Here is a 27,097-nt window from a genome sequence, read left to right as displayed (position 1 = left end):
TTTTTCTTTTGTACTTTACAAACCTTTCTGTATATAGAGTTTTGGCCAGAGCAGTTTTCATCGCTATGTTAGAATTAAGGTTCAATGCCTGTTTTAGAAATTGGTTCAAATTTTAATGAGCGTAACGATTGGATTCTGTGTTGTTAAACTCATCTGCTTCCTTATTTGCACATATATGTGGTAAACCTCTCTGTTGGAAGACTTTGAGTCTAGGCTAGGAAAACATGGACTACCTGACAGCCTTACGCCCTTTAGACTGTCATCGACACAGACTTGAGTAGCTTTCCTGCTCCATCAGCAGTGAGAAAGCACAACCTTTGAAGCAACGTTTCCAAATAATTAAAATGTCTTGCTTTAGCACCCCCTATATATAAATCAATTTAATTATAAATTGCGATAGACATCTGATTAATGTCATTAGAAAATATGCCGGATAAAACCACATGGCTTCCTGTGGGATGTTAGTACATGAAAGGATTTAGCCTCTAAATGTATCACAGCCAAACTAGGCAAGTTTGCTTAGTTTGGCTGTTAGGGCAGACCTTATTTAAGGGTTAAAGTTTATATCGAAATATGGTTTGGCTTTATTCTTTGGTCATCACTTTAAACAGTTAAACAAAACACTAATCAAAAATCATGATTTCAACTGATGTGAAAGGATTTATTGCACACACACCCCCCCTGCTGCTACACCCACATCTAATCCTAATGAGAACCCTGTACTGCTTGTGCAACATCTGTTAAAAGTTACACAATTGCTTTAAACTTTTTTTTTTAACACACTGTAGTATGTTTTAAAAACGTCAGACCTCATATCAAGACAGAATGAATTCTACCTTGCTTGATCAATTATATCTGAAGCTAGCAGCACCACAGGTATCTTTTTATTTATTTTCATGTTCTATATTTATTCTTAAGTTCCACAGAAACAGTTCTGACCTTTTAAATTTGAAGCTAGGGAAAATCGCTATACTTTTTTCTATTGTAATTCACAAATAGTTGCACACATCAACTACAGCCTTCTTTTGTTTAAGAGTCAACAGAGCATTGAGTAGTATTGGTATGAAAGCAGGGCACCAAGAAGAGGGACACTTCTCTACTATAAGCTGGAGTGTTAAGCAGCTTAATCAAACTGTTGATTAAGGAGCTATATGCTGATTAAGCTGCCTAATCATGAATTAATGAGAAAGCAAAACATCCCACAAGAAAAAAAAAAAAAAAAAAACATAAGCAAAGTTATCTGACACTGCAATTCAAAATAGTGGTAGTATAGTTTAAACATGTTTGCATCATCTGATCTTGAAAAACATTGATATGCACAGAGCTACTAGTGCATAATTTCAAGCTTAAAATGCTTTCTGTAAATTTAACCATGTTTATTTATAATGGACCTGACCCACCGGCAGGCATTTGTTAATATATATTAGCTTTTTTTATGACATCATTTTGGTGGATGACCAAATATGTATATTAGTCACATTTGTTTTATATCACTCTGTAGGAAATCATTAATAACAAATGGATTTTGTTCATGTCATTTGCCAAATTTTCCTAACCTTCTCTATAAATATCAATGATGAAAAATCCTTTATGTCTGTCATTTACAGTAGACCAGTATAAATGAAATACAGCCTAAAACAACGTTCTGTTCCGAACCAATGTATTTATTATTTGGTTTGTTATATTAAAAAAATAATAATAAAAAAATGTCTGTTGATGTCACTCTAAACTACATCTGTAGAAAAGAGAAAAACAAGAACAAATAGGTATTAAACCAAGAAGTACATTCTGGAAAATATATGCCTGGAAAGGCAAGTGAAGGATGTCTGTTCTTAAAATATAGACTTAAGACTATAGGACTGGGAAGGAGCAGTTGTGTAAACCTTAAAATAAAATCCCCTCAAGCTGAAGTGCAGATCAGGTGAACAACTACAACTAAAAGTTTATCCAAAAAGTTCTGTGCACAATTGATTCAATAAAGAAAACACATTATTCTTACCACCATGGAATTACAGACAATATAATTCATGCAGTCTTAAAATGGAAACTGATCTTTTGAAATATACATGAAAAACATTGATATGCACAGAGCTACTAGTGCATAATCAGAAGAATTAAAACAATCAGAATCATTAGCTTCAACTAGGATTTGGATACAGCTTATGATGTTAGTTTAATATTAAACGATAACATGCATGTAAAGAAAGAAACTTATTAAAGATGCAAGAATGATTGTCCTTTATTAGAAAAGATTTGATCAGAGTTCTTTTTTTACTTCAATTTAAAAAATATATATTTTTGGAGAAAAGATGTGCCTTTTTATTCACAGCTTAAGAACATAAAATGGAAGATTTTCATATGAAAATAAAACCGCACTTTGGAGATTATGTGCAAATGACTAAGCATTTAAGAGGATCAGAATGGAATACACAGAAGGCATTTATCATACAAAGTGCCTAATCAGTTTATAATGATTTGCTCAATTATGTGTTGATCAACAGCGGTTCATACATAATAACAGGAAAAGTGCCACGATAACAAAAGTTTTTGACAGTAAAAAGCGAATTGATTCGCTCCTCATTTAAAATGTAAATTAAAAAAAATAAATAGTGGAATCAGATCAACACAGATGGAACTAAAAATTAAGATTAATATCCAATATAAAGGTAATAACTTAATAGGAAATGAAAAGATGTGCGTCTCCCCTCTGAACTTGACTGATTAATCTAGTGTAGTTTCATGATGTTCAACTCAGCGCCCTGCCGACCTACTGCTGCTACACTTAACTCAGCATGGTGTATGAATTTAGAGAGTACAAGCAAGGAATGAAGAATTTACATGAATATCATTGACTTTAGATGCAGATCAAGTTCGTCTGTTAAACTGTAAATGAAAAAAGGCTAAATAAAAGCTTCAAGTTTTATCCTTATAGTCTGATCCATCCATTTTCCGTCCAAGTGGGGTTGCGAGGGTGCGAGTGTCTGTCTCCAGCTGTCTACAGGCGAGAGGCGGGGTACACCCTGGACAGGTCGCCAGTCCATCGCAGGGCAACAAAGAGACAAACAGGACAAATACATCATTCACGTGCATACACACACCTAAGGAGAATTTAGAAAAGTCCATTAAACTAACAGTCATCCTTTTGGACAGTGGGAGGAAGCCGGAGTACCTGGAGAAAACCCACACAAGCTCAGGGAAAACATGTAAACTCCATGCAGAAAGACAAGAATTGAACTCACTGAGCAGCCCAAGCTTACAGCACCAGGTATTCCCAGGCGGTCTCTTATCCAAGTACTAACCAGGCACAACCCTGCTTAGCTTCCGAGATCAGATGAGATTGGACATTTTCAGGACGGTACTGCCGTAAGCCATAGTTTGATCCCTAATGAAGTTTTCAGCCAACGTATTTAATATTTTTTCCCATTGTTTCCTACACCATGATTTTAATCAGTTTTATGAAAATAAATATGTTTAATCTCTGATTATGTGTAGGAGTGAGTGAGTTTACATGTAGGGTATTTCTAAGGTTTTGCTGAATCTCTGTCCTTCTTCATCTGAACAGCAATGATTAACACACTCAATGTTTTGACCTTCTAAAGATTTACAAACAAATTTAACAATTTCAATCATAGCACATTAACAAAAAGGACTCTGAGCTTTGCAAATATTTCTTCTTATAAAGTGAACTTCAAGGATCGAGATAACCTAACACATAAAAGTGAGAAAATCAATGAATTGCAGTTGTTATATAATTGAATAAAGATTCAATTGCACTTGAGTGTGTTCTTCATCAAGATGTTGTGCAATCCAAAGCATTGGGACAATTACTGGAAAAAAAAATAGAACATTTTACGAAATGTGACTTAAAGAAAGCAAATTGCAAGTAGCGTTTCTATGGTTTCCATTAATTTGCAGTAATAATAAGCCACTTACTCCCCTGTTAAAGAAAGGAACTTTAAACCCTTTTATGATTTTCAAAGGCCAAACAATGAGCAGCACTTGTTACAGCTCCTTCTTGACACTACACATAAAATGTGTGTTAAGACTTCATGATGTGAATGAAATGATCTCCCCTTAAATGTCACACCTTCGTTAGGCATATGAAACAGCTGGGTCTCTGTGCCTGAAAGGATCTGTCAACAACTTTAATGTCCCACTTACATGAAGCCACTTTGCTCTGAAAAACATTTTTTCTGCACAGCAATGCAATTTAAGTTTAAACTTTAGCTGCTTGAACAAAATGTAGCTAAAAATAATTTCACATCCAAATGAAATCTGTGTAAAGTAAGACATACACTGTGTTAAGTTTAAAAAAAACAATTACTTACACAATTTCAAGAAAACAATAACAGCTAACCAGTAAAGTGAACCTGAAATATATTACGTAATTATATATATATTTTTATAATTACAAACATATATTTATATATATATATATATATTATAATCATATAGAGAGATGTGATTATATGAGTTTAATATCAGTATAAAAATGCTTATTAACTTGTCTGATGTTCTTTTCTAATTTTAAATGTGTTGTTTCCATGAGCTGTATGCAGAAAATCATCCGCATTTACAGAAAAAGGGTTTGAAAACATCCTGCGTAGTGACTGGACTGAATTACTTAGCAATAATACTCTAATTTGTTCACTATGCGTAGTGCACCTAAGACTATAATCAGTACTTTTCATTTACATTACTTGTAATCATTTTTTGTAATCAGCTTTTCTGTGTAATTTACTGCTTAGTTATAAACATTAACTCTGAAAGACGAAAAGAAGTAAACAGGAAAGTAAAAAAAAAAAAAAAAAACACTTAATGATGGTTTGAGAATATTGTAAAGTAATATTATCAGGCTACACAGTAATCTATTTTGATTTCAACAGAGGTATAGATAGTTTTTCAGGTCATTTATAATCTGCATAGTTTTTTGAGTTAAACTGATCTATCAGTAAGGCAGCTTGGTTTTCAGTGCTACTTATAAACATAAAAAAATCTAAGCTAAAGCTCATCAGTCTGGGATAAATTTTGCAAAGCCTGTGCTGAGCCAAAAATATCTTAAACCCAACATATCTGTAGCTGCTCTTCTCCTGCCATGAAAAAGTATGAGTAATTCAGAATGTGCCCAGTAAAGTGTCTAGGATACCATGATTTGTGTTTTTCTCCTTTTTAGATGTTTTTTTGTTTTTGTTTTTTTTTTTCTAGTTATTATTGAACCGTCTTAATGTATTTGTTGAGGTTTGTTGAGGTTAGTCATGGCCCATTTAACAGTGTAAAGATGCAATGAGGTTTTAAAACTCAATAGTTTACTAAATAAAACAATCACATCATGATGTTTGCATGTTTTAAAGTGCTTTCCTTCTTTTAATGAGATGCAAAACCTTACAGTAGATTAGCACAATTCTGCCCTACACTGATGTGTTGAGGCCCACTACAGATCAGCCAGTTTCAAAAAAAATTTTAAACACCGGAAGATGACTGATCATGTTTGTTTGTTTTTTTTTCTCATATTGACCAATGCCTTGTGAAAAGATATTTAAACTATGCTTTCTTCCTGTTAAGTTACATAAAAGAGAAAAAAAAAACATATAAACCCAATAGTGAGCTGTAGGGATTTTACCACTGATATGACTTAATCAGTAACTTCAAAATATGTCAAAAACACTTTAGGAATCTCAAATGTAACTGTGTACAGAAGTTCATGGCACTAAAGGAATCCAAAATATATGACATTAGGAAGTAGGTCATCACAGAGATGTGCAATTCTTTTACTGGAATGCAGTACTGAACGTTTCCGGCTTATTTCACCTCTGCTTGTAAAGGGTGTTCATTAGTCTAAAAGATGCTTTTTGTCCAAAAATTTTTAAAGCAGAATACATGTTCAGCTCCTCTCAATTCAAAATACATCTATAAAATGCATTGTTTTATACAGGGAACTAATTACACACACATGGGCTTAGTGTAGAAATGTGCTTACTTTTCAATGCATCTGTCTGTGCTGATATTGTTGTGAAAGACTCACATACAACTGTTTGTCTTAATTTCCCCATGAGTTAATAACTATTGCAAATCTAGCACACAGAAATTTAATCAAAGAAATAAAATTTAGTATTTTTTTGTGGCGAAACTGGGCTAATTTTGTGCTATCAACAGTAAATGTAAATTGTATTTAAGAAACCACTTACACCTTAGAAATCAGCCTCATGTATTAAAAACAAGTATCAGTTTCAGTGTTTATTTTTTATTTCTTTTTTCAACTTCATTTTGTTTTCATTTCAGTCATGTAAATTTCTTTTTTCATGTATAGCTTCACATTGTATGTTGTTTTCATGAGTGAAAAGAAGCATGAAGAAGAAAAAGCTACTAAGTGCCCCTTCCTCCAAACAAAAAGCTAAATATAAAAGGATAATAAAAATTCCAATATAACTTCAAAAAAGTAAAATAAAATAAAATTCAAATTATACGTATAGTTCTTTTCCTTAAATCTTATTTGAAGCGTGTGGCTTTGAACAATGGAAGCTATTGGTTTGTCAGCACCATGGAAAGTGATTTTGTCCAGAGGCCCGCTTCTGAATCGAGTGAAAAGTGGGGCCCCACATTCACTATTCAGACTGAAGGGAAACTATTGAGATGAGTAACCCTCTTGTTCTGTTCTGCCCCCGCGAAGAACGAGGATCTAAATTTTTTATAGGTTCCTTTTCAAGCTTAAAATGCTTTCTGTAAATTTAACCATGTTTATTTATAATGGACCTGACCCACCGGCAGGCATTTGTTAATATATATTAGCTTTTTTTATGACATCATTTTGGTGGATGACCAAATATGTATATTAGTCACATTTGTTTTATATCACTCTGTAGGAAATCATTAATAACAAATGGATTTTGTTCATGTCATTTGCCAAATTTTCCTAACCAAGACAAAGTTTCATTATTTAATAACCTGCACTATAAATATCAATGATGAAAAATCCTTTATGTCTGTCATTTAGACTAGTATAAATTAAATACAGCCTAAAACAACGTTCTGTTCCGAACCAATGTATTTATTATTTTTTTTCACAGCACAATCTGCACCCCCAACAAATACGTGTCCATTTGAAAAGTTACAGTCTGTAGCTTTCTACTGAGAGTGCATATGGTCCCTGTATTTATGGGGTGATGAGGCCTGCTCCTGGGGTTCAGAATAGTCATTATCTGGGGGATGCTACATCTCTAGTGGATAAGGTCACTTGCTGCAGACTGTATGTCCTCACACTAGAGGATACTAAATGTATAATCATCCCAGAGTTGTAGAGTCCAGGGTCTATCCAGACTGGTCATTATAGGAGCTTACTGTGGTCTCCTTCTTGACTTCATATCCTGCTATTTCAGCTCTAACTTTATCTTTCTTTTTTGTGATTTCTGAAAGACAGTAGAAATAGCGGAAAAAGCGAAAGGATTTTTATAGATGTCTACATTCACCCTGTTCTTTATATTAAACATCCTATAATTAATGTATCTCATCAGAATCTGTTAATGTAAAACAATTAAGTAAGTTCAATTTATCCTTAAACAATTTAATAAAAATAGAAAAAAAAAATCAACTACTATAAAGTAATGCCTACTCAATGCAATTAAATCAGGTCCTCATTCATTACATTAACAAAAGCAGTAGAAGGTGATAATGCAGTGATTGTTTTTTTTTTTTTTTTCAAATAAAAATCAGTTTTACTTATATACTGATCAGCAGATTCCCATCTTAACCAATTAAATATTCTTATTTTAGGCATTATAAAAAAATTGAAATATGACTCATGTTTTCAAAGATAATTTAATTCCAACAGATAATGAGTCCCATCTACACATCAGAACATGTGTCCGTAAATATTGCAAGTTTTTCATTAACCTTTAAAAAAGGGTATTAAAGTGTTGTCTATTGGTTAGTGTTTAAACAATAGAAGAGAAAATGTTGAATAAAAACAAATCATATTTTTTAAGATTTGGCCTGCTTATGGCCAACGGGAAAGTTGTCAATCCCGATTTCTGGCATTTTTGTTGATGCATAGCTGTTTCTATTATGTTGCTGCTGGTAGAACTATGAATATCTTAAATTTTGGGTTTCAGATACAAGGTCATAGTCCAGAATAAATCAAAGATGTTTTGAATCACGAGTGAAAAGAAGCTCACTAACAGTATATTATACTATATAGTACAGTTAAGCCAGTTTTTGAAATACAACTGCATGTAGAACTTTTCTTATAAATACCTGCAGCAATTCTAGCCTTGTGAAAATTGATGGAATATGTAAGAGACTTAAAAATCTGCACCCTCTGTAGAAATATCTGTGCCCCTTTTTTTCTAAAAAATAGATCAGTGTTTTCTATTGCCTGGCTTATCAGCTCACCTGCAGGATATTTTTTACCTTGTGCATCTCTTTTAATACTCAGAGCTTATTGTTATTTTTTTTTTTTCACTTTAATGATTTGGCATTGATTAGAAAGTTAACTTTGGGCTAAGTTTGGGAAAGTTTTTTAGTTTTGTCTTTTCTGCAGCAATACTTAAAATTGTGTACTAATCATCACATAGATTAACACATAATTTTTATCCTATATCTTATAAGGTTTTCGCATTAAAGAGAGGGTTTAGGATTTTTAAATGAAAAGTTTATAATAAGTTTATTATCTTACCTACAGTAGATAAATCTCTTGGTGGTTTAATTTAAAAACTTAAGCTTAAGGCTTGTGTGAGATCTCTTATCACAAAGCAAACTTTTACCATCTTAAAATAACACAGATTTGAAATGTCTTTAATGTACATGAAAATACTTAAACCAAAGCCAACTTTGCTCTGGAAAGCTATACAGAATCAGAATAAGAATCAGAAATACGTTAATAATCCCAGAGGGAAATTACTTTTGTTACACGCTCCAGTTACAGTTTTATATAATATATACACACATCCAACTATACAATATAATAAAGATAAAAAAATAAGAATAAAAAGAGATAAAATATATACACATATAGCTCTTCTGTATATATATCTGTACGTACCGTAAATTCTCTAATATAGGCCCGGGCCTTTATTTCACTCAAGTGCATCGCGGTCCAGGCCTTTATTGGAAGGAGGCCAGAATTAGAGACAGGCCTCTATTGCTATTTGAGCAAAACAGACTACCAGTGGAATGAATAAAAAATGAGATTTTGTGTCTATTTGAACCTATAAAACACTAGGTTCATTTATTGAACAAGAACAGTTACCATAACGGTATACAGAAATTTAACAACAAATAGCCTACCTGTAATTCAGGCTAAATTCCAGTGGAAAAAAAACGTAGCAAACATACCAGTAGTGCAACTAGTGCAATGTAAACACTTAACCATACATGGTGATAATTAGGCTGTTTTATAACAAAAAGCAACTTACAGGTTTAGACACCTCCTCGCTCACTCAAATTGTCTCGCTTGGTGTAAAGTAAAAAAAATAAAAATCCTCCAACTCTGTTTAATCCTCCTCCTCAGTTTCCTGCTCCTCAGTTTCCTCCTCCTCTTCATCTCTCCCTGTATTCTCCTCATCACTCGCGCCAGTCTCTATCACAAGTTCATTATTGTACAGTTCCTCATGTTTTGCTGCGTGTCTGTTTTCTTCCTCGCGCAGACGGGCAGCAGTCAGGGCCTGTCGTCCAGCAGCGCAGGGCTGTGGTACTTGTATGTTACTACCACAAGTATAATGTTGAGGTATGCCCAGAAAAAACGTTTATAGCCCCGGCCTGTATTAGAGACCGGCCATTATTTACCTCCGCCATCAGCGAGACAGGCCATTATTAGAGACCCAGCCACTAATGGAATACAGGCCAATATTAGAGAATTTACGGTATATCTATGCATATGTAAAAACTAAATCCAAATAAAGTGAAAATCCAAGTAAAGTGATAAATCCAAGTAAAGTGATACGTTGCGTGCAAAAATAGTGCATAAATGTCAATTACGGGTGGGGCTGAATAACTTGAGGGAGGCGTTATATAGATTGATGACCACAGGTAGGAATGATTTCCTGTGGTGCATCTGGGTAGGAAGAGTCTTCTGCTGAAGGAGCTTGTCTGCTGGACCAGTGTGTCGTGGAGAGGATGTGAGTCATTGTCTAAGATGGACTGAGACCTGGACAGCATCCTCCTCTCTGCCACGATGATCAGGGTGTCCAGCTGCTCCCCCACAACATCACCGGCCCTCTTGATCAGTTTGTTCAGTCTGTTGTTTTCAGCGACCCTCAGCCCACTGCCCCAGCATGTGACAGCGAAGAAGAGCGTGCTAGCACGACACACTCATAAAACATCCTCAGCATTGCCCCACAGATGTTAAAGGACTTCAGCCTCCTCAGGAAGATTAGTCGGCTTTGGCCCTTTTTGTAGACCGTGTTTCTAGTCCAGTCCAACTTATTGTTAAAGTACACCAGGTACTTATACTCCTCCACAGTGTCAACCGGAACCCCCTGGATGGAAACAGGGGTCACAGGTGTTTTTGTCCTCCTCAAATCCACTATTAGCTCCTTAGTCTAATACACAGAGAAGCCAATGATTTTTCCCGCAAGAGAGGGAAGATGGAATCCGGTCATGAGGGCAGCTAATCTGTTCTCTCAAGTCATTGATGAGAGTGTTTTTAGAGTACCTTGGTGTTTCCTATTTCCTGATCTTGACCTATTCTGCCTCTCAACCACTGAGCCTGCCTTTTCCTGTCTGAATTGTTTGGCTGACCTGGCCTCGGCCTCCCGGACCTCTGAGCCTTCCTGTTCTGATCTGTTTGCCTGATCTGGCTTCAGACTCCTGCTTGTTCTCCAGGGCTGCAGCATCTGGGAAACTCTGGGTGGTGCCTGTTACATCTTGTTGGCAGCCCACCAGCTGGATCCTACTTCATTCTCTGGGCGTGGACTGAACTTGTAAACCAGGTTTAGGAGAATTAAGACAATTTAACCTAATTTAAGCCAATTAACCTAACAGTGATGTATTTGGACAGTATTTCGAAGGAAGTCGGAGTACCCAGAGAGAACCCATGCATGCTCAGGGAGAACATGCAAACTACATGCAGAAAGACCCCAGGCTGGGAATCAAACCTTCATCCTTCTTGCTGCAAGGCAGCAGTGCTACCCACTGCGCAATGAGCAACCCCCAAAATGATACTGAGGTGCATAACTGTTTTATGTAATACAGTACACACCATCAAGCTCTATGTTTTCAGGAAAACTTTTCTCCATTGACAAGCTAAAACTTCCTCTTCAAGTAGAAGGCAAAACATTGAATGTATGCTGTTACTCTATTCCAGAGTTTAGATTTTTCTTTTCTGGGGAAACAAAACACATATCTCCATGTGGTGATCTAATGGTGAATATAAGTGTTGCAGTTAACAAGAGAAAGTCACTCTCCTGACTGTATTGCGTTTGCTGCAGAGGGGATTAGGGTGGGAGCTTTTTTCTAAAAGCTGGACTCAGCCATGTAGTTGCAGTAATGCAAATCTTAGTGCTCCAGCATATCAAGACATTCTGAAAGATTCCATTATCACAATAAAAACAGACTGACGCACATAGCAAGGTAAAAAAAAAAAGGCATATGTGAGAGAGTTTGTGTTGAAGCAGAAAACTACTGTGCTGCCCAAAGTCTTGAATTCAAGTCAGCAAAACACCTTGAGAGCATAGACAGTGAACCAGGCCTTCTTTTCCAGCATTAGTTTCTGACCATACTAATGTTCTGGAAGAATGGTCAGAACTTCTCTTAAACCTTGTGGAAAGCCTTCCCACGAGGGCTATTAAAGCTGAAAAGGGTAGACCAACATCAAATTAAGCCCTGTAGATTTAGAAAGGGATTTCACACAAGTTCACATGTAGGCAGACGGGTGAATATCTCTGGCACTACGATGTATACTTGTTAACGGTGTAACAGTACAAATGAATCAATACCAAAGATTGTCAATATTAGACTAGAATAAAACATTATTATTATTTAAACACTTTTCTGATGTGTTCTTATATTGCAGTTTTTAAAGAGAAATTAAAAGCTTCTTAAACTGGAACAGCAACGTTTTACCAAATCCTGAAAGTAGAAATTATCTGTAAATTTCTAATTATTGCATATCAATTTACAGTACTAGTCAGTTTACATTCTTATTTCATCAATTAAGCCCTGACAAAAAAAAAAAAATACTGGGATTTTGTGTCTAACATACCGCCATCTTCATTAAACTGTTACAAAATGAATGTGTTGTCAATTTAATGTGACGCAAAAGAAAGAAAAAAAAAATCAGATCTATTGTGATCATTGACTCTGAATACATTCGGTGTAAATTGGCCCTTAGAGTAAAACTAATAGAAAAATATTCGTAGTGCACATAATTTCTGACTGTTAGAATCTTCTAAAAATGCTACAAAACTGCTGATGTCTGTTTTAACACTCATCTGATATCTCCCTACATGGTTTGTTTCTCTCAAGATTATATCCCCATAAATATCAGTATGCATACACCTATACAAAAATAATCCCGTCAAACTACTAATATCAAAAGTAAGTGTTAAGATGGTAAAGCTGTGATGCCAGATGTAATAGTTAACCTTTCACATATAATTGCGGTAACCCCTTTTGCATTTTCAAGTCACAGCAGGTAAAGGAAATGGCAGATACCTTACATAATGACACATCCTCGGATTTACACAGTTTGTGTGCCTTCCTGCTTCTCACCTTCTCCTCCTTTATCCCTCTGCTCTCAGCTTAAGGCTTTTTTTTCCAGCATAGTGTGCACTCTGGCTTGGAGCATTGGCATCTCTTGCATCGGTATGCAGCTCCCGTACACACTGCTGATCTCTCTTTATGAGGACATGAGTTTCAGCGCTTTTATCCCCACCTTCACTTGCAAATATGCCTGCATTCAGTATCTGAACTCCAGCTTTAGCTGAGACTTGTGGGAAGCCTTTAAAGAGGAAGTCAATAAAAGGGTATAAACATGCAAGAGCTTAAGCTTGTGCTTTTTGAGTCTTTAACCTAAAGTTATTTCTTAGGAGGGGATGGCATCTCACTTAAGCAGGTTTAAGTAGGTTTAAAAATGATATGCATATATATATATATATATATATATATATATATATATATATATATATATATATATATATATATATATATATATATATATATATATATATATATATATATATATATATATATATATATATATATATATATAACATTTTGTCATTGCAAGTTCTGTATATTCCTATCCAGTTTAGTGACATAATAGTCATGGAGAATTGAGACATTACCAATATTTTGCATCAAGATTCATTAAGTGTTTTCTATAATAATAATACATTTAATCTAAAGTGCCATTCAAAAAACCCAAGGACTCTGTATAAATTGATCTAAAGGTTTAAAAACAGCAAAATACAGCAGTGTGACAAATGAAGTGAGTTTATAGGCAAGTTTTAAAAGGTGGGTTTTGAGATTTGATTTGAAGAGAAATAAATAATTGAGGTCTGGAGGGAAGGAATACCAGTGTTTTGGGACAGTGCAGCTAAAAGTCCTGGAACCCACTGTAACTATTGAAGAACGAGATGGAGAAAGAGAAAACTGAAGGAATGGGTGGCAGGGGCGGAGCTTAAGGAGGGACATGGCCAATCAGTAGCCACCTCTATGGCCACCCCAACAAGGTGATACTTTCAGACGTAATGTTCTAACTCGCAAATTAATGTGTTACAACTATGGGATGGAATATTTTTGACATTACTTAATATAATATATATATATATATATATATATATATATATATATATATATATATATATATATATATATATATATATATATATGAGAGACTAGATTTTTCTATCTGTTAGTAGATTAACAAAAACAATGACAACAAAATACCGCATTTAAATTATAGTAATACTTTAAATACCTAAATAAAAATACAAAAGTTAAATAGGATATAATAGAATATATGCTCTTTTCAGAACTGGGTTTTGTGCTTTATAGGGAAGAAGGGAACATTTTGTGTATTTACCATTATCAAGTAGTTTTCTATAATATTGGCAATAAAGAACCACTGCTCAACCTATTCAATATGTATATTTTGCAGACCAATAACCAATTTAGACAACATGCACATATAAATATGTAGATTTGATAGCCAGGGCTTTATGACAACCTGGTCTTTCTTCGTTGTCAATTGAATGAATCATGAAATTAAATTCAAATACATACATCTAGCAAAGGTTATTTTTAACTGCCATTGTGTTATAAATATATTTTTCATTTTCTTTAAAATTTAATTTTTAAAACCATGAAACTGTGGTATTTCAACTCAGCGTTGTCATACTTGGAAGATCTTATACTGGTCAATATTTGTGTCAATATAGTTTACATCTTTTTTATTCTCTGCCCATGACTCCAACCTTTTACTAACCTTCATGAAGATCTGCAAGGCATATCAAATCTTAATATTACTACTCAAATTCTGATCCTACAATGAAGAACTACGCTGCCTAAGATTATTTTGCTTACAAGTCCCTGAATTCCAGCTAGCCATCAATTTTCCAAAGATAGTCTTTCTATCTGGAGCTCATCCAGCCTGGCTGCTTGACTGAAGGGCCTTTATGAGGACAGACATTTTGCATCAGAGAAATGAAGTGATGTGAAATCCAGCTGGCAATATGAAACTGAGGGACTTTCTGTGTTATACTGCATTAAACAATAAAAAGGTTGTAAATTGACGTGTTAAAACTTTGGGACGGAATGTTGTTGACATTACTGGACAAAAAATATTGTCAAATGCATTGCCATGTATTACTTGTTGAAAAAACTGTAGAAAATGTAGGACAACTTTTATTTGGAGAGTTAACAAATGAGTTTATTTTATTTTTTTTATCCAAGTCTACACTGAAAAAAATACGGTAATACAACAGTTTTTGGCATTTACTTTTTCCTATTTAGTTATTTTAACATAATTGTTTCATGTTAGTAGGATAGAACATAAAACAAATGTGTTAAAAGTAATTAAATATGATTAAGTAAATGCAATATTTTTTTCAGTGTAACATGTTTTATTCTCTAGATTATAATTATGTAATTCTTTTCATAAATTACGAAATGAATTGTTCTGAACGATCTCAAAATAACACTTTTTAAATTAGAAAAACAGCAGGAGAAATGTTGGCATTATGTTTAAATCTAAAGATGCAACAATCAATTGACTGTAGATCAGAAGTACCGCTTTTTAAGCTTGACCACTCTCTACTGAAATTACAAGGCATTGGACAAAGGGAGACCAACCATGTCTCCTCTAGTAAGAAAAAAAGCTTCACATTCGAGAACATACTGGCATTAAAAATAAAACTGTCTAAAAAGACTCAATTTTTGCCTTTTTCAAGATTTTTCAAGCAATGCACAGTGGATTAAAATTTCATCATGTGTCCTTCTAAAAATTCTGCTGGATGCAGCTGTATGACATCACAGGAAGCTACTGATTTTGGCTGGGGTATTTTGAGATTTGCATACTTTCTCTGTATACATGGATTTTTTTTCCTGGGTACTGCAGCTTTTCTCAAAAGGACCAAAGAATGTATGTTATATCAGATGGTCAGTTTTAATGGACCTTCAGAGGAAACCACTGCGAGCCTATAGTCCTAAATTAGAATAATAATACATCATTGTCATTATTGTTATCATTATTATTACAAAAAGCATAAATGCATTTATTTAAAATTTAAGATGCCTGCAAAAGTGTTTACTCTTTTTGAAACTTTTCATGTTTTAGGATGAAAATGGATTGTTTGAGAATGTTTGCAAATCCATTTACAAAAGACACCTGAAACTTGTAGGATGTAATTTTTTTCTTACTGTGAAGTAAACAACATATACAATGATGAAATTTAAAAAAAATTAGAGTGTCAACTTCAACCACTCTGAATTCATCCTTTTTAGAGCCTCTTTTTATGGCAATTGCAGCTACAAATAGCATTTTGTTACTGGGATGTTTCTCCCTATCTTAAGGTAAAACTTTTCCAACTCATTCTTTTCTTTCCACTTAAAAACAATGATATTCAAAGCTAGATTCTTAATAGATTCTTATTTATAACACCAGGTGATTGCATTTTTTTGAGCTGTCTTTCATAAAGCTTAGCCCTATGGAGTTTGCAGCTTGGCGTGGTCCTATGAACAGATACTACGCTATGGAACTTTGAACTGCATTAACATGTTTTTCTTCCATGCTGCCTTTCAGATTAATCATGTTTTTAACTAAGTCTCTGAATTTTGGTAGGCCGTCCCTCTATTGGGATGTTTGTTACATTACCACGTGCTTTCAAATTGAAGATGATGGATTTGGTGTCTGAAGAAACATAAAATAATTGGATATTTCTTAAGAACCACACCCTGACTTGTATTTCTCAACAACTTTGTGTCTCTTTATAGCAAATGGCTGAATACGTGTCGTGTAGACAGGCAGTGCTTATTGTGTGTTTATTGTGATCAACTCAAGTTAGACTATTTTGTGCAGATTCCTACAAGATTTAAAATTTTGAATTAAAAAAACATTAAATTTAAAGATTGGAATGTAACAAAACATTTAAAAAGCCAAGGGTGATGAACACTTTTGCAAGGGACTGTATATTGACTGAATACATCTCTCTCTATCATTGTTTTCTGACAAACGCTGTCCATATGGCTGGAAACAGAAAGAAAACATAAATACAAAACATAAATACAGCACCTTTATGGTGCTGCACATGAAAGTAATGATTTTTTTATTCATATGTGTGTGGTAAATGCAATCTCTTTTCTTTTGTGTCTATTTTACTTTTAATTTACCCCAAAAGATTGTTCCAGAACAATGATACAGTGATCTTCCAACATTTATCAATACAGGGCTTCAAAATCTTATTCATTGAGACTCCTGCAGATCACACATAACACACTTTCTTACACCCCACATCCGATTTGTCGCAGAGGATGAAAAAATTTCACAACTGTTGATGCGGGGGCATACAATGAGAAAACTGACACCTCAGACACAGGCAGAAGGAGCACTCTTTAACAAAATCAGAAATGCCTCTGTCTCCCTTAGACTGGGAGAATCTTAAAACAGTTTGACAAATGTCTTTTTGGACTTCTCGTTGGAAGTCCTCCAGGCAAAATATCAAAGACCCCAACCAGACTTTTGACAGAATCATTTTTTTATTCACAGATAAATTCACTGCAGTTTAAAAAAAAGTATATACTGTACTGTGGCACCAACAGTTTTGTATTTAATTGCTTTTCAGGCTATATACACTGACATATAACGAGAAAGCTTTTGAAAAGACAACATAAAACTTTAGTTGTATAACTTCTCTGGAGTACAAAGCCCACTATGATAAAAATATCTTAACAGATTACCTGTCTGTTGGGTCAAAGAATAGTGTACTGATGCAATTTCTAAAGAGAAAATATTAACTTTATTCGGCGACTGCAGCAAAGGAGAAAAGGGAGATCATTCCACAGAGTAAATGAGATTTACAGGCTCATCCATAGTCGGGCAATAGCCCACTTCAACAGATATGAAGGCCAAGAGAGAATGGTAAAGGTCAACTCTGCAAACAGCAATGAAATGAAGTATAGGCTTCATTTCAGACACAATACTGTAATGTCGGGAATGCACAAACCTCTCTCAGAACACACGCCTACCACCAGGGTTCACTCCAGGACCTGCAGCTAAAACTCTCATATTCTCACACTCATATTTCCATTTTCATATTTCAAAGGTTTCCTTTAACTTTCACCTACGTTATATTTTAAACATAAATTCTGCTTTTATAAGGCTATTATAAAAAGTAGTCTGTAGAAAAAAATGTAAAATACTTCATATAGATAAATGTAAATCCCTTTTATTGTAACGCAAAGGGGAAATTCACTCTCTCCATTTTAACCCAACCCCTTAGGGAGCAGTGAGCTGCCATTGTGTGGCGCCCGGGGAGCAATGACTGTGTGGATCAAACCGGGAACTTGCAACCTTCTCAGAGCACAAGCACACTGCTAAAACGACTAGGCCAACACATATAAGTGTTTACAGGAACTATGGCTTGGTAAAAAAATTTTATCTCAATTGATCATATATATTCAACCATTTTAAAAAGGAAAAACACATTTGTTCGTCTTGTATTACATTATGAATCTGAGAGTGGAGCCATGCCAACACAAACATTTAAATTGATAATATTTTGTGCTCTTTTAAGAAAAAGTGTTTTGGACAAAGATGCATGTCTAATAAACTTGTGTATATTTGTTTATGTTACATCCACAGCATAATATATTGGGGATTTTATGCTATTGTCAAACACTAAGTGAAGCATTAATGTAAAGTGAAATAAAATAGAAAAACTGTTTCACAAATAAAAATAATGGTAGGAAAGTGTATTAGGTTCCCTTTGCTCTAAAACATCTAAAAAAAGTACTGCATCAAACATTTATTTCTGTTAATAGGTTTCCGTAAAGTATAAGTTTAGCTGATAAAATCAAAAGCAATTCAACTTTAGCCATTTTCTTTAACAGTGAAAGCAAAATCAAATAATAAGTAAAAGTTTAAAGCCAAAAAAGTGTAATCTTAAAAAAATGAATGCCCTTCATGTTTTATGTATTTAGAGAAACATGGTTAAGTATTGATGATGTGTGGATTTCAAAAAATAAAGTTAAAACGGAAATGAACAAAGATAGGAGATTTTTTTGGTTAGAAGTGGAACTCTATCTAAAAAAGAATCTGTTAAACCTTTCAATTAAAATTTTATAAATCCAACTTTAAATAACATCTAACAAAACAGCTTTCCATTTAATGAATCTGGCAATTTTTATTGGGTTCTTTTGTTTATGTTTTACTTATTTAGATGCTTAAATTTTCTGCACAATTCAACGTATCTAAATAGGTGCAAAGGCAATGCCTAGGCAGGTTACATTAAGTGGCTTTGCTTCCTAACATGCCTCACAGCTTCTAATAATCCCCTTTAATAATTTCAGCAAATTCCAAACATGTCTATATATGACTGTAGCATTAAAGAAATCTAATGCTTTTACATGTAGGCTCATTTAGTACTGAGAACAACATTCCTCCTCCATGTTTCAGGTTCTGACATGGTCTTGAAAAGTCTGTACGTTATAAATTTATAGAAGAAAAAAATTATTAAGAGTGCTTATTCAGCTCTCAGTTTTATATATTTTAAAGTATTTTATGATCTTGAAGCTTAATTTGATAAATTCTGAAAAAATTAAAGGCTTTTTACATTACATCGTTATTTACAATTAAATACGTTATACACACCCCTGGCAGTTATATATAATTGCTTATGTTTAAGTAATTGTTTTATTTAGTTATCTATGTTTTACTATTTTAACGAAAAATTTCTAATTGAAAGTGATTTAAATGTTTGTACCTATTCTTTAAATTTATGCCGAAGACATCTTTTTGGCACAGATAATTGTGATTGACAATTAAGTTTTGTCAAACAATGTTTGAATATACCTTAATTGCAAAAGAAAATATATTGTAAAATGTATACTCTTATCATGTTATATTTTAGGCTTTTTGAAATAAGCCATTTCAAATCTAAATCAAAAATTTAAGGTTAACTGCTGATGAGGACTTTTTAGAATTGTTTTGTTGCAAACACAAAAAAACACATTTTTTTCCATTTTTGTAAGAATATTACGAATTATAAATTGTTATTTAACAGCCAGGTGTATCTTTGCATTTTAACACAACAAGCTAATTTTTAGATTTAGTGAGTCAGTCAACTAAGGCAACTTTATACTTTAAAGCAATTTTACAGCATGTTGGATACATGACGCCGTCTGAATACAGGATACATCTCTTGACTTTAAAGTGTGACACGTATAAACACTGCTTTAACTGCTATGTCTTGGGAACAAAAGAAGCAGCAAGCATATCATGAATATCAGATACGAAGGCTTTACGGCAAAAGAAAAGTTTGTAAACCTCTTTTCCTCAGGGAATGGGCAAAAATAATCTTTTATATTGTAATTGCCTTACAGTCTTTTAGATTCAATGCTGAGCTTAGAGCCACTCAGAAGGTGCTTGGTGTGTAAATGTGGGATGACAAAGAGCAGGGCAAAGGGACACTGACATCACACAGTATGGCGCTGAGGCGGTGAGCTGCTAATCTGAAAGCCCCCTTCCCAACTTGTCTGAGCACATTTGCCTCTAGCTTGGGGTTTATCCTCACAGATGTATATCTGTCAACAGAGAGCAAGGCAGGGCAGTGCTGGCTCTTTTGCAGCATATTGGTTCTTTTTACTGGATTATCATTTGCAGTGGCATACTGCATATAGCACCAGCGCCAGCACTTGGCAAGTAGGAGAAATTCTGCAGGGATAAGCTAACCCCCTCAGCAGTGGGGAAAGGGTATCCTTGAACGTAAACCTCCCTTCTCCTCCATACCTTGTCGTCAGCTCAGCCAGCTTATTCCTGCTGACTGATTATTCTAACCCACAGGAGATGTGCTCAGCCACACATCTCACAGGCTCCCTGCGTCTACCAGTCTGGCATTTCATGGTTCACATTGGCTGGACTCAGATCCAAGCTGTAACAGAACTCACTTTTCACACGAAAAAAAAAAAAAAAGAAGAGAAAAGCAAAATACGGACTGCTGCACCCGATTTAGTCTGAAAGTATGCCCAATCTCGCAGTTTAAGTGAACAACCGAGACAGTTGGCACTTTTCATATTTATGCTGATTTAAGAAGCGTTCCAATCCTTTTTGAATCAGGCAGCCTAATGGTGAGAATGACAGCTTCTCAGTATATTCAAGATAAACTTCTTAACCAGTCAACTATTGCTTAAACAAGAACAGTAAGAGGCAATGCCTGATTTAATGCTGATCCTCTTGACTTCTTTTAGCAGATTGAATAGTTTGTAGTGTTTTCAGACTGATTAAAGTGTGAATGTGCAGGCTGCAAGTCTCAACTGCCTTACCCAAAAAACAAAAATTAAAATGTACCAAAATAATACTTTTGAAGGAACTGTTTTCCTTAAATGAGACTGATACCCTTTTGTGGGGATAAAAACATATTACCCACAAAAGGGTATCAGTCTCATTTAAGGAAGACTTTAGGAATGTTTTTTTTTTTTTTTATATAGTTTAGTTTGTTTTTTGAAAGACTGGCTTTATGAAATCACAATCCTTTTCCATTCATACCATTTTATAAGAGCAAAAAAAGTCAGCAGGATCAGTCGATCACCGACACCCAAGGCTCACAGAACAGAAATTAACAACAGTAAATTAACAAAAATTGTGATTTTTTTTTATTGTTTTTCTGGAATTGTTTAGCAGTGCAGAAATACAGCTGATATACAACCATCTTGTCGCAAGAAAACAGTTGTTAAATGTCTACAAACTTGAGGTTTTGTGTCACTGTTGATCTAAAAATTAAATCTCCTTAGAAAAAATGAACCATCCCAATATCATGTCTCTGCTCTAAAACGGTCTCCTTCAACTTAATTAAGGCGTTATGCATTTATTTACAGCAACCCATTTGTCTTAAAGCACAGCTGTGTGAATTATGACTAGAAAATCACATTCTTAGACAAAAGCTGTTTGTACTATGGAGGCTGAGGAAAAAGGCTGCAGAGAATTTAATTGACTGTAGTTTTGGCACAACCATTAAAAATGAGCACAGCAAATTTGCACAGATGCATGTTGTTTAGAACCTGCTGCATCACTTAATGATTTACAAGCGTCATTCTCTGCCTGTTTGATCATTTTATATAGTGCATCATTGAATTCATATAAATGTCGCCCTGTCCATGGGATCTTTTGGGTTTCTTTATATACTTCATGTATTTACTGAAGTTTCCTTTGTCAATCCTTTGATAAATAATTCCAAACCACATTTGCTAAGAAGCTGCAAAAGCCTGCAAACAAGTTAGGGTTTTAACAAGCTTAACAACAACAAAAAATGTTTGGGTCTTGCTCAGATCAATATTTAAAAACCTCCAACTACCAGTTTTGTAAGTGAAGCTGTTAATGACTAGTCTCAATCCCATCTCCAATCAAGGAGCCAATCTTTTAACAGGTGTTGTGAAAAATATTGAATATGTAACGTTTGATCTCTTATCAGGGGTTTTATTCATGCGTGTATTTGATATGAGAGAAAAGACTTTCACCTTTTATTTATCTTCCGTTAGATTCATTATTGCCCCTAAACATCATGGTCAAACACACACCCAAATGTCACCTGCCAGGCTGCTCTTGCAGACATGTCCGATGAGATAAAACCTGATGAAAGGCACCATGCTCAAACAAAAGGAAAGTTCCCTTGGTGGCGTGGCAGCTTTTAGGGCTCCGTAAGACAGAAATTGATGAAACACTTAAGAAGAAGGGAAATCACATCAAGCCAAAGACTCCATCCAACAAAGTAACAGGCAGATCATAAGATGTACATCCATGTACAACCAGTCAAGGGGTTTGCAAAGAGAGTGGGTATGGCTTCACCACATGGCTAATTAGCATTACTATCATGCCTGCCATCTTACCTGATAACTCTCTTTGACAAGTCTGTCTGCTGTCTTCATTAGCTGCCTTTGGTGAAATATGCTCTGATGGTGTAATGATACTCCAACACTTCACAAACTGACACAAGTTTACACTTGTGCACATATGGGTGTAAAAGCACATTCCATGGAGCAGCAGCACATGGAAGAAGTTTAATAAAGTCTGTCAAGCAGACATTTTAAATATTTGGACAGCGTGCCGCTACATGGGCTAAAGTTATAAATAGGTTTTCAGAATGTCACATAAGCAAAAATAGTAAGTGTATTTCTTTGACAAAGAAGAAAAAAAAGGATGAGTCTGTGTGAAATGACTCACAGCATTATGGTGCATGAACAGAGCTGCTGAGGCTGAAGTCTTGTCTACAGAATCGCTGCAGTATGTGATGTGGCGCACTGCAATTTAACTGTCGATTAGGCTGTGAACGCTCAGTAGATCCGCTCCCTTATACCTGCGCTGAAGAGGTTATGTTTTCAGTCCCATTTGTTTGTTTGTCTGCTAGAGAAGATGGTTTCTCTGAAAATTGCTCATGACTTCAGAGAAACCAGAGGATGCTATGGACCATAAGGTGTACTGATGTAGGAGCGATTTTTCTTCCCTCTTAGCTTCCCCTTTGTTTTATACTGTACGTGTGTCCTATATAGACATAAAAAATCTTATTGATCTTATCTATTGAAAAATGATTTTTAAGGATTTAAGTAATTTCTGTGTCTCTGAATATATCTCTGTCTATATTCTTTGCCAAATAGGCACTAATATGTCCTAACATTCATCCCCTTTTCGCTTCCCTTTAGTCTCTGTATTTACAAATTATATGAATATGCATCAATGATACATAAACTGTTCGGACAATCCTGAGGAGACAACCCTAACACAAACCCCAAACCGATTGCTTATGCACAAGAATGGAAATGCCAGATAAAGACTGGGCCTTAGGAGAAATACATTTTGTTGCTAATATTTCAAGCCTTTATTCCCACTGGAATGCTCATTGTACTTGTAGCTGCCTTACTTCAATAAAAATCTGAATACCTCTTACCCAGCTCATATCATTTAATTGCTCAAATGTTTTCAGAATAGTCCACACTTGAAGCAGATTAAAAATTCAAATAATTATAATAACATGTTTGGGTAATTGTGGTGCCTTTGTCTCAGTGCAATACTCTTATAATACTCTTATTTGTTGTTGTTTTTTTTTTGTTTTTTTTTACTTCACACATCTTTAAAAAGCAACATATATGATTTATACTTTTGGAGCACTGGCCTTGGCACCTCATGCATCTAAACTTTACCCTCATATCATTAATATTTCAAGTAGCCCTTGAAGTGGGCGCTATCTTGAAACAGCCTCTGGACAAGATACCTTTTTCATGGGCCCCGTTCTTTCTCTTTCCTCTCATGAACTAAAATCTGGAGCCAAGTAGGTTAGCTTTCTGATAACTATTTTTAACCTCACAACTGGCACAATTTCTGTTGAAGCTCTAAATTCTGTAAATTGTATAAAAAAGGTATAGAAATCCCTACAATTGTTTATGCTTAATACTGGATTAAATAAATATGTTCACCACTCTATAATACAGGGCATATAAAATAAAGAACAGTGTTTTTTTTATCTTTTTATTGTACTGTTCTTTGTGTTCATTAAATTGAAAAAACATTTTTCCTTTTATATAAATAACATTTTTCTCCTTGCTCAAATTTAAACACATTAATGATACTGATATTTAGTTCAGAGCCTTCTTCCCTCAGTAGCATCTTCCACTCAAAGGTGTGTTTTGTTTTGCAAGCAAACTTAGAAAAAGAAAAGTTCCAAAACGATTAATTGATGCAGAAAACTTTCCTCAGATGAGTCCAAATATTAGTGCTACCCTGACTTAATATACTTGCACTGTTTTGGGCAGAAGGTCAAAGAAGATCAGAGGCATCCATTTAAGACAGGATATGTCCAGTTTTAACAATCCATACTGGAAGTGCACGCAATAAGTTAATTCAGCTCTTTTTTAGTTGTTTTATTTTTAGTTAAATTCCTTTATGTGAAAACTTGACGCAATTCAAAGTTTGAACTAGTTATACCTCACAATCTATTTTTTTTTTTTACATAATTTTGATGATTGCTGTTTGTAGAGATGTTTAGACACTTCAAAAAAAGCTCCGTCAAAAACGAAGAAAAAGTTCACAGCAGAACTTTTAGAAACCCAACATAAAGTCAATATACTCAATATCAAAAGCTCATTTGATACCCTTGGTTTATTCTCTCCCCTGAGGGCTAAACCCACTCCTACTGACTTCCAGCGTGTATGTCCGCCATTGATTGTAAAAATGGCGGCTCCCTGCCCCTGCAGTACGATGCTCTTGAAGAAGATGGTAATGAAGCCTTGAACAGAATTGGAACCACTGGGGACTTGAAAAGGCTAATAAATACAGTTGGGCTTATTTTGAACAAAATAAGTCTCTGTAATTCAGGGCTGAAACAATGAATCGGATAAATCATGATTAATTCTTTTATTGAAATAATCGTCAACTAATTTAGTAAGCGATTAATTGTTAACTGGAGTATAGGGACTGTAAAATGTGTCTTTAGCTGACAGAGCCACCCACTTTCAGCAGCAAATATACCAAATTTGTAAAAAAAAAAAAAAAATGTGTAAACATTTAGAATTAAAGATAAAAATCTTTTTCGTCTATCAATATGCTCTAACCAGAACTCCTCCAGTGGAAAAGCTTTATTTTCATTTGGTTTAAATCCACAAAAACGTCTTCTTTAAGGAACCTTTGCTGAACCTTTTGACAGATTAATCGATTTACGAAAAAATCGTTAGTTGCAGCCCTAGTGTAATTACCAGCGATTCTTATCATGTCTCCGATACGATGAATGAATAGCATTTGTTTTAATCCTGTTAGATTTTAAGACTACAAGGCATATCTTTTATTTGATATGATAAAATAAAAACTAAAATCAGCTCATCTTTTTCTACCTGCTGCTGCTGTGCTATTTCCATACCCTAAATGGCATTTGATGGTGTCTGCCTTTTTAGTAAATCCCTTTAATGCCAGTTTTACTAAATCTTTAAAGCTATGCTAATATCCCCATATCGGTAGTCAATGATCCCACGGCTGACAGAGGTTAAAGTCTGTGGTCCTTAAAATCATTTTATCTGAGAGTATAGTTTGCATGCTTAAGAATGCAATGATACAAGTGTGAATCGATTGGGCTATAGGAGCAAAAGTTAAGAATCTTAACTCTGCAAATGACATAGAGAGAGATTTATTGAATTTAGTTTCGGTTGGTAACAGAATGGTCGCCCCTATTGATATAACTTGCAAAGCCAGAGGAAGTGCTTCAAAGTTAGATTTCATTAAGCCCAGAGAGAGAAAAACTGTTATTTGTAATGGATTAAAAAAGTTTTACATCAATTATCATTTTAATAAAATTAAATAATAATAATAATAATAATAATAAAATTAAAACATCTCAGTATAATCAGATAAATGGATGGATGGATGGATGGATGGATGGATGGATGGATGGATGGATGGATGGATGGATGGATGGATGGATGGATGGATGGATGGATGGATGGATGGATGGAATTTGCAAAAATCATCCAAGGTTATTTAATTAAAACCATAATCGTGTCCAAAAGGGGCATGTCTCTAGGCAAGCTGTGACTGTGGATGTGGTTGGATGTCTTTTCGGGTCACAGCTGTGCCTAACAGATGATGGCATTTCAAGTTGGACAGCTCTGTTAGATGAGGCAAGACTTGCTGACAGCGACTTTCCAAAAAAACGAGCATTCATTAAGGCATATTATATAAATATTTTGTGAATTCTAACACAGATTGTGTCGTTATCGTCTCCGACTTATTGCCAACACGCTTTTCAGTATTTACTAAACTGATTCTAATGTGGGTAAGCTATTAGGTCCCCTTGACAGGCACTGTTTTATATTATTGACATTTTTATATGGACTCAATAGAGGATACAAATTTCACTGCGTTCCATCAATAATAAGTGATTATTGGTTAATGAATGTATTTATTTGCCCTATATAGGTCCAATAATAAATGTCAATTTATTTTTAACAGTAGAGCAAAACTTCTCAGCCTCTGTTATGGTTTTATGGTTCTGTGCTGCCACCCCACGATTATTAGTGACCCCCAGGATTAAATGTGGGGAACTGGGTTCCTGAGTAGAATTAGTCTAAATCATTCCTGCTGTGAGTTAAAATTGCTCTAATCACTTTCATTACACCATGGCTTACACTAAATCTGCAATGACAATGTCATTAATGTCATGTGGGATTTTTTTATTAAAAGAGGAAGGCGGATTAATTTGACCATTTGTCATATGGAGCACTTTGAAGGCACCACCAGCAGCTCCTCTGAAGGGGGTTGAGGAGGCTGGTCGCCTGTAGGGCGGTGGCTGCGCAGACGTGTCCAGGAGCGGGACGGTCTGTGGGGAGATGGGCTGCTGTCAAGAGGCGACATCCAAACCGAGCTGCTGAAAGGCTTCAAGTCACGCAACCTCACCTGCGTCTGTGCACGATGCTG

At 34.8% G+C, this 27,097-nt stretch overlaps 1 protein-coding gene and 1 pseudogene across 1 annotated transcript in view; both read right to left on the bottom strand.

Annotated features, from left to right (window-relative positions):
• LOC119789505 (cell adhesion molecule 2-like) overlaps window positions 1-27,097 on the bottom strand; it is a 192,142-nt gene that overhangs the window by 164,138 nt on the left and 907 nt on the right.
• On the bottom strand, window positions 3,251-3,369 carry LOC119789529 (annotated as a pseudogene).

Source organism: Cyprinodon tularosa, unplaced genomic scaffold (assembly GCF_016077235.1).
Source record: "Cyprinodon tularosa strain WSP-4 unplaced genomic scaffold, ASM1607723v1 ctg34, whole genome shotgun sequence".
Classification (NCBI taxonomy): domain Eukaryota; kingdom Metazoa; phylum Chordata; class Actinopteri; order Cyprinodontiformes; family Cyprinodontidae; genus Cyprinodon; species Cyprinodon tularosa.
This window is presented reverse-complemented; position numbering and strand designations above follow the sequence as displayed.